Source organism: Aedes albopictus, chromosome 2 (assembly GCF_035046485.1).
Source record: "Aedes albopictus strain Foshan chromosome 2, AalbF5, whole genome shotgun sequence".
NCBI classification, from domain to species: Eukaryota; Metazoa; Arthropoda; class Insecta; order Diptera; family Culicidae; genus Aedes; species Aedes albopictus.
In genome coordinates, this window is record NC_085137.1 from 368,349,437 (window position 1) to 368,358,570 (window position 9,134).

Consider the following 9,134-nt stretch of genomic DNA (forward strand, 5'->3'; position numbering starts at 1 on the left):
GGTGTATATGCTCGGTGTAGAAAATTGCTATGCTCCCAGAACAATCGACGACGTCAATATTCCACGACCGGGACACGCGATTTGAATTGACCCTCTCATTATGGTCGTTATGTGCACGGCAGGGATTCTTACGGTGTGGCCACTTCAGCTTAAAGACGGGCACTTCCTGGAACGTGTTTATTTTTAGAATATTGTTCCATATGTATAAGCAACACGTTTCAGGTGTTTGAATTGCTGTGGAATGATTGGCTTTCGTTGGGGTTTAATGTACGCTAAAAAAGTTTCAATAAAAAAAAGAGAATAGTTGATAAGTGCAATTTTTAATTGTTTGTATAATACCACCACGACAACCATTAGTGATAAAAATAGTCAGATTAGTCGACACACTAGTATCCGAACATTCAATTCAACAGTGAAATCTGTGCTCCTGTACTTCAGTGAAACATGGAGTGTATCAGTGGAGAATGCTCAACGGCAGCAAGTATTCATGCCTTTAGTAATAATTTGTGTATGATAGGCTCACAACTAGATCTCCAACCTAAGCTCCATCATCGGGTCTTTGCACCACCATGAGTACACCTGCACAGGCTCAATTCTCAGGAATAACGCATATTTATACAGTATTCACGCAATCAGATGAATATCACGGAAAACCACATAAATTTCTGCTCCCGAAAAGCCACATCAACAAGTTCGTATTAACAGTGAATTAATTTGCACAAGGAACACGTGTGAATCGCCTCATGAATATATTAATGAAGCATGCCTTCCCTTCGATGGTGGCCTGCTTCTTATATGCTCCTAAGAAACTAACGCACACGTACAAACACTTATATATGGGTGCCAAGGCGGTAGGACCACCCATCCCGGGCAAGGTGCGTGCCAAGCTCCAAATTACTTAATCGGTTGCTTGGCACATCTTTTCCACGTGCGGCCGAGGTTTAGGCTTAGAAGTGAAGAAACGCGGGTGCTCATCATATCACCGCACACATCGCACAGGCTGATAAGACAGAGGCTGCATGATAATTTTTCAATTAGCAGTTTCCATACCGGGAGTTGGTAGCAGCAATACTGCTACCAACACCACCACCACCACCACCAGTTGCGAGGGTGATTTTGGTATAATGAGAGCGAAGATCTTCCCGCAAACTTGCTTCGCTGACACGGACACATGGATTGGTGGAGGTGGTTTTCTTGAGGTTATCGTAATTTCCCCGGATTTTCTTTCGTGAGACTATCATAAATGTTGCCGATTAGCATAATAAGTTAGCGAGAGAAATTTTACGCTGACGTGCTATGGAAACTAAATATTTCGCAAAGGAAAAAAACGTACACACGCCAGCAGTTGTTTTTAGAAATACAAATTTCGAAGAAAAGCAAAGCTGAAGCTTCCGTACTTGCATTTTTGTCGTTGAGGTACATCGGTTCAATCGATCCCGATTAGCAGAAAAATATAACAACCATATCAAGCAATGTTGTTTTGAATATGGCCGGCCTAATTGAGAAACGGAAAAGCAAAGCAAATATAACCGTATACCTACATCGTAGTTGATACTCCGTGATTGACCAGAAATTGCACATAGAACCAATGAATGGTGCTTAGGACTAGCTACGTATCCTCAATGTGCACAATTCAGGAGTTCAATGCGTTGAATTGAAAGTCAATAATGGCGCCGGCCACGTCCTTACGGTCATCGGGAAAGGGTAGGAATGTTAGTTCGACAACCCCTGTTACTAGAAACCGTGGAATCCACAGCATCCCCACAGTTCTTTCGGGAAGGAGGATTTTTAGTAGGTTAGGTAAGGAAGTTTTCCCAGAAGTTCCTCCAGCGGTTACCCTAGAAGTTCTTCCAGGGATTCCTTCAGGAATACCCCCAGGGATTCCTGCATGGATTCCTCCATGGATTCATCCGGGAATTCATTAAGGTATTCCTCCAGGAATTCCTCCACAGCTCCCTCAGAAGTTCTTCCAAGATTTCCTCCAGCAACTAACCCAGGAATTTCTTCAGGATTCAAGGGATTCTTCCAGAAATTTCTCCAGGGATTTCTCCAGAGTTTCCTCCAGCAATTCCGCCAGAAATTTCGCCAGAAATTCCTTCAGAATGAATTTCTCCAAGAATTCATCCAGAAATTTCTCCAAGACATCTGTCTAGAATTCTTCCAAGAATCCCTCCAGGAATTCCAAAAACTCCTACTGTACCTTCCCCAAGAATTTTACCAGAGAACCCTCTAAGATATCTGCCAATGATCCCTTCGGGAATTTCGACAGAAATTGCTCCAGGGATTTTTCAAGAAATTCCTTCAAAAATTAATTTAAAAAATCCTCCAGAAATTTCTTTATGAATACCTCCTAGACTCTTCAGGAATTCTTCAAATTCCTAAAGAATATACTCTCGGGACAACTCCAGGGATTCCATCGAGAATTCCTTCAAGGATTTTTTTTTTCAGAAATTCTTTCAAGAAGTCCAACATGTACTCTAAAAAGACTTTCTCCTAGACCTGCTCCAATATGTATGTCAAAATTCTTCCAAGAATCCGTCCTGGAATTTGGCCAGGGAATCCTTTATAAATTTCTCTAGGAAAACCTCCAGGGTTTTTCAATAAATACCTTCAGAAATTCCTCCAGAAACGCCTACTGGAATATCCCCGGCAATCCCTCCAAGAATTCCTTAAGGAAATCATTCAAATCATCCGAATCAGGAAATTCCGAATTCACGTGAGGTGTTTCCCGCAAGAACTGGAATTGAAGGAATTTCTGGAGAAATTCCTGTAGTAATTCCAATTCCTATAACAATTCCTGTTGAAATTCCTGCAGTTATTCCTGGAGGAATTCTTAGAATATTTCTTGAAAGAATTCCTGGGGTGTTTCCCGGAACAATTCCTAGACGATTTCCTGTAGTAATTCCAGAAGGAATTCGTAGTGTCATTCCTGGAGGAATTCCTGGAGTAATTCCAGAAAGAACTCCTGGAGTATTTGCTGGAAGAATTCCTGGAATATATCCTGGAGTTCTAGGTTAGGAAAATTCGGCTTATAAGTCCTTTTTTTTCTTCTCTAGAACGATAACGGTTTTCGATTCGTCCCTACGTTTCGGTAACGGTTACCGTTATCGTTCTAGAGAAAATATAAGGACTGATAAGCCGAATTTTCCTAACCTAGAATATAGATCCAACAGTCGAACTCTCGCACATCTATATCCTGGAGTATATCCAGGAAGAATTCCTGGAGGAATCACTGGAGGAATGACTGATGGAATTCCTTAAATATTTTAAGGAGGAATCCCTTTCGTTTGGGAGTTTTAAGGAAATGCCTGGAGAAATCTTTGGAGGACTCCCGTGGAATCCTCGAAGAATTTCTGGAGGAATTCCCGAGGAACTCCTGCAGGATTTTTCGAAAAGTTCTTGAAGTAATTCCTGAGGAACTCCTGAAGGGATTCCAGCATAGCTCCTGAATAAATTTTCGTGAAACTGCTGGAAAACTCACGGGAAGTCCTGAGGCATTCACTAGGAACGCGTAGATGTTCTCGGAGAACATCACAATGAATTTTTGAGAGACTCCTGGAGGAATTTCCAAGGAACGTCTAGAGGAATACTTGGGTAATTTCCGACACTTTCAAATACCATAAAGATCATTTGTATGTCAGTGGATGCACAAGCACCACAAAGAAATACTCAAAACATTATGAGATACAACAGCAATGTTGCTAAGTTATCAGAATTGCAGTCTGAGGTTCTAAGAGTAGAGTATATTATATTCCGCGAACAATCGCTACAATAAAAATATCCTAAGATTTACAGATATCCCAAGTAACACACTTGTCACCGAAGAGTCACGGCGGCGCAGGTTTTTGTTGCGCAGATGTTACTGCGACTTATTTCTAACAAATAAATACTTACTTGCTAAAAGTAAGTCACAGTGACTTCTGCGCAACAAAAACCTGCGCCGCCGTGACTCTTCGGTAACAAGTGTGTTACTTGGGATTCCGACCCATACTTCAAATTACATTGAGCCCATTTGTATGCCAGTGGACACCCAAATGGCAACAAATATAGATACTCGTAATATAGTAAGGTGCAACAGATTCAACCGTGAAAGAATTATGCCGTTAGAGTTAAGAAAAGCAAGAGTAGAGCCTGTAGACCTTGAAGATCCAAACTCCAAAATAGTTTGGAAAGCCAGGAATATCCCGTGAATGTACCAGAAGCATTATAGATGTGCACTGAGGTCCCATCAGCACTATAGACTACATTCCATGCAAATTTTTTACAACTAAAGCATGATACAGTATGTAGATATCGTAACCCAAACTTCGAAGTGTATTGGAGGCCCTTTGCTTTTCACGGAATGTCCAACTACCACAATATCGAGTTGCTCATAGCATTGTGAGGTCTAATGGACATCAACGTTACTAAATTTCTTGAACAGAGTGAACACAAACGATGGTAGATGTTTTAGATCTTAAGAAAATGAATTCCAGAGTAGTTTGGATGACCAAGATCACCCAATTCATGTACCATAAATTTTCTAGGGGCGCTTTGAGGCTTTTTCAGTACCATAGACAATGTTCTGTAATCATTCATCTTGTATAAAATTTGGTTGAGAATGTTAGAATTGTGTCACAAACTTCGGAGTACTTTGGAGGCCTTAGAATAGATCTGGGATCAAAACTTCAACAGACTATGATGGGTAGTAATACATTGCATGTCTAGGATAGGTGAAAACTAAGTATTGATGATTAGCAAAACGATGAAATTTGAGCAAAAACATGTAGAATTTAAAAAAAAATCAAAAAAAAAAAAATGCCACGTATTATCGCCTCCCCGCAAAAGGGGGGAGGTACCATGCATTTCTTAGCACAACTATTCCCATGCCTATAAAAATCCGGGGTAAAATGTTTTAAAACAAAGAAGATATTGCATTTCTGCCAAAAGTAGATCGTCCCGGGTGTTTGCGGGTTAAATAAAGATGCACTTCTAGGAGACGAACCAGTTCTCAAGCTGAAAACCTCTTAAATGAAGACAAAAAAAAAAGATACACTTCGCGGTCTTCATCGCGAATAGGATTTATTTGGTCACGATGACCACCCCACACAATTGTAATGGTTGGTTTCTGGCAAAAATCATTCTGACAAATTAGTTCTGGCAAATGGTTTTCTGGCAAATGTCATACAATCAGTATAGTGGCGTTGCAAAGTTCAGTGGTTCTCAAGCTGTGGTTACGGGCCATGCTAATTTCGAAAGAATCGAAAGTCCAAGGAGAAGGTGTGAATGCTTTTTGGATTCTATATCTCAAGGAGCAATAATTGTAATAAAGTGGTATTGTTAAGCTCAGAGATGCTCAAGCTGGTGTCACGGCCCATGTTGATTACGCAAGAACCGAAAGTCCGAGAAGAAGGTGTGCATATTTTTAACATTCTGCGTCTCAAGAAGCAATCATTATACAGTCGAACCTCCATGAGTCGATGTTCCTTGACTCGATATCGACTCATGGAGGTATATTTTTCCATACTGAAAAATAATTTCTGGGTTACTATGATGGTCCCCTTAAAAAGCTTCCCAAAGGATTTTTGTTCCACTACTCGATATTTCCTTGAGTCGATGGTCCCTTCAATATCGACTCATGGAGGTTTTACTGTAATAAAGAGACAGTGGTTCTCAAGCTGGAGTCACGGGCCATGCTGATTTCGCAAGAACTCAGTCCTTGTAGAAACCCTTTGAGAACCCCTTGAACGCCCCTGATACCCCCTGGAACCCTCCCCCCCCCCCGAGAACCCATGAAATGCAACTGAGGCCTCTCGGGACCCCCTGAGAACCCCTACAACCTCCTGAAAATGCCGAAAAATAATCTCATTTCATTATCACACTTTCGGTTATTAGAAATTCGCATGGCCCGTGACCATAAACTGAAAACCACTGATATTTGCAACACATCTTCATTGAAGATACTCCTCCTTGAGATGACTAATCCGAAACACATGTTCACTTCTTCCTAGCACTTTTGGTGCCCAAGTGTAGAATTAGCATAAGTTAAAATACACAATAAAAAAATGGGTTCCTGAGAAATTATTGTGGCCACCCAGATTGGAAACCACTGAGTTTTGCAGCCCAACTATATTGTGATCAATGCTTCGTGAGGCGTGAATAAAAAAAAAAGATTTATAGTTTTGAAAATTTCGCGTAGCCCGTGACCTTGAAATGGAAACCGCTGTTCTTCAAAATGTATCTGTATTAAAGTTAATGCTCCTTGAGATGAATAATCTGAAAAACATGTGCACTACTTTCCAGCACTTCCGATGCTTCAAAAATTTCCGTGGTCCGTGACGTCACATTGAGAACCACTAGGCTATGTTCAAGTAAGTTGATCAAAGGTGTAGAATCTGAAAAACCATTTTCATTTCATCGTCACACTTTCGGTGTTCTACGTACATTGTGATATGTACTCCCTGAATCGCAGAATCCGGAAAAAAACTTTTTAATTTCATCCTCACATCTTCGGTTCTTGAGAAATTCACTTGGCCCTTGACAGTAGGATGGGAACCACGGAACTTAACAAAACTGCTAAATTATTGATTGTAACTAAAAAACCTATAATCTTTTCACTGGTTCGAAACTTTGTAATTTCGATCTTCAAAAACTAATTCTGAAACTGAAAAAAAAAATACGCTCCCCAATTTACGCACTAATTCCCAAATAGCGCTCCCCCCGACTTACGTTCCCCCATTTTACGCTCTCCCCGTTTTCAGCATGAATTGGGGTTATTGTGTACAAAACTTCAGAGGCATCTAGTCTGACCGTTTCGTGGCTTTACCGATCCTTTAATTTCAGAAAAGTAGTTGTTCACATAATAATTTAAATTTCTTTTGAACTTTGTGGCATCAATAAGTAGTTATAGTTCTACACTGTATGTTCTTCTTCTTTTGTATGGCTCTATGCTCTCACTATAACTCGACCTGCTTCTCTTCAACTGAGTATTCTTTGAGCACTTCCACAGTTTTTGTTTGAAGGGCTTTTTTTGCCTGCCAATGCATGAATTTGTATATTGCGAGGCAAGCACAATGATACACCGGCAAGCCCAAGGAGCCGATAAAGTTCTCTCGACCTGAACAGGAACCGAACCCGCCGCTTTCGGATTGCCGTTCTATAATCTCAACCACTGGGCTAATTGGAGACCGTAACTAAATTATATGTGACAATTTCAAAAGTTCAAAAACAAAGTGTGTGCCAATATCTATCTAGGACACCACCGTTAACCACTCGAACCGACGACCTTAGGTACGTACGTGTTTCCACAAACCATTTCAAGTGTATTTTTCCCTGTTCAAGAATAACTTCTCTTCTGAGAGCACCCGAGCAAACATTGTTTGCGTGTGGTATGTGTATCATTCACTTTACAGCTTGGTTGACATACCGAAGTGGGAAAGTATGTTCCCTTGTACCACATCGACACAATGCCGAACAGGTACGACGACGGTACTTCTACAAACTATCGAAGGGAAAAACCGCTGTTGCATTCCCGGTTTGCTCTTCCCCACATCGAATCGTCCTCAGTCGTAATACCGAATTGTGGAAATATGCTACTTTCTCGGATGCAAGCATAGGGACCTTCAAAGGAAGAGACTATTCCTGTATATCGTAGATTTGAAAAAGGAAGGGGGACTCTTTGGGGGGAGACTTCTATGAGTTTCCCATTTCCAACATGGGGAGTTACATTGTAGAGTGCTTTGAAATGGAATCACATTGCCACCCGGCAAACGATATGCATTCGTCTGTCTGCCGTAGTGCTGAGCTGGGCACAGGTAGACTGTTTGGAACCACATCAACATTCCTTACTGATTTCCAGCCTGTGCCTCACCTCAACAACGCAGCTACCAACAACGGTGCTCTCAGAACCATCAATAGCGTGAATTTTCTCCAAACAGATGTCCCCATCCATCGGAATGCATTTTCAAGAGAAAAAGGAGTGAAACTCTAGAACGTTCGCCATTCGGGAATGGAATGAATGGCAAAAATCAGACGTTCGCAACAGAAAATTATGCAGCACAAGGTTAAGGGAAATGAGATGAAAAAAAATCACCAATCCTAATATTTTGGGAAGCTATTTAGGATAATACATATTACAATTCCGGTAAAAGCTTTGAAAATTGATCGTTATTAGTTTTAAATTTCTCTTTTACAGGTTACGTGGGTAGATCACCTTAGCTTAAAACGGTACGTTACAATGTAAGATCTATCACATTGCATCAAATTTTAATCTTGCAATTTTCCCCCCTTAAGTGGTAGCATTACATTCACATTTGATGTATTTTTGTAATGCTTATAATTTAATTTATGTTTTGATTTTAACTGCTAATAATCCTTTTGTTTCAGGGGGGTTCAGGTAATTTTATTGTATAATAATACCATTTTTAGAAAAAAGTAACTGTAACGAGCGTATCACTTATTCATCATTTTTTACTTAATCCTTTAACATCTTTTTAGTGAATCTTACCACCATACTTGGCGCACTAATCAATCTATTCTAGCAAATCACCGTACACATCACCATATCAATATAGGGGGGGTGGGGGTAAGACGGACATGTTTAGGAAACACTCTATTTTGACAGTGTAAACAATGCGATAATTAAAATTTTATCTCCATACTATATACTTCAACTAAGGAACTTTACAGTCTGCAAGCTGATTTTGCAATAAAATTTGATTTTCCATGACTTTTGAGATTATTAAAAAGTGATCTCCAAATGTATGTTTTTGAATAGTGTGGGTAAGACGGACCGGTAGGGTGAGTAAGATGGACACGTTTGGAAATTTAGCTAATACGCCTCTAATTGTGTTAAATGATGTTTGTGGCCGTTTGTATTCGGTAGATCAATCATAGTAGAATCTAAATTTGGCCTTAAATCTCTTAGCGAAACGTGTTTTTGCAAATTTAAATCTATTTTGTAAATTGGAAACCTTCATAGACTGATAAACGCCTAACAGTATGCAATGCTCTGGTAATTTTACAAAGTTCAAACTGCTCCAACAACAAAAATTCTAATATAATGAATTTTTGAACAAAAAATCAATACGGCTTCCACAATCATTTTTGTACTCCATAGATTTGAATCTGTGAACAATGTGTGGGTTTTAATGTGT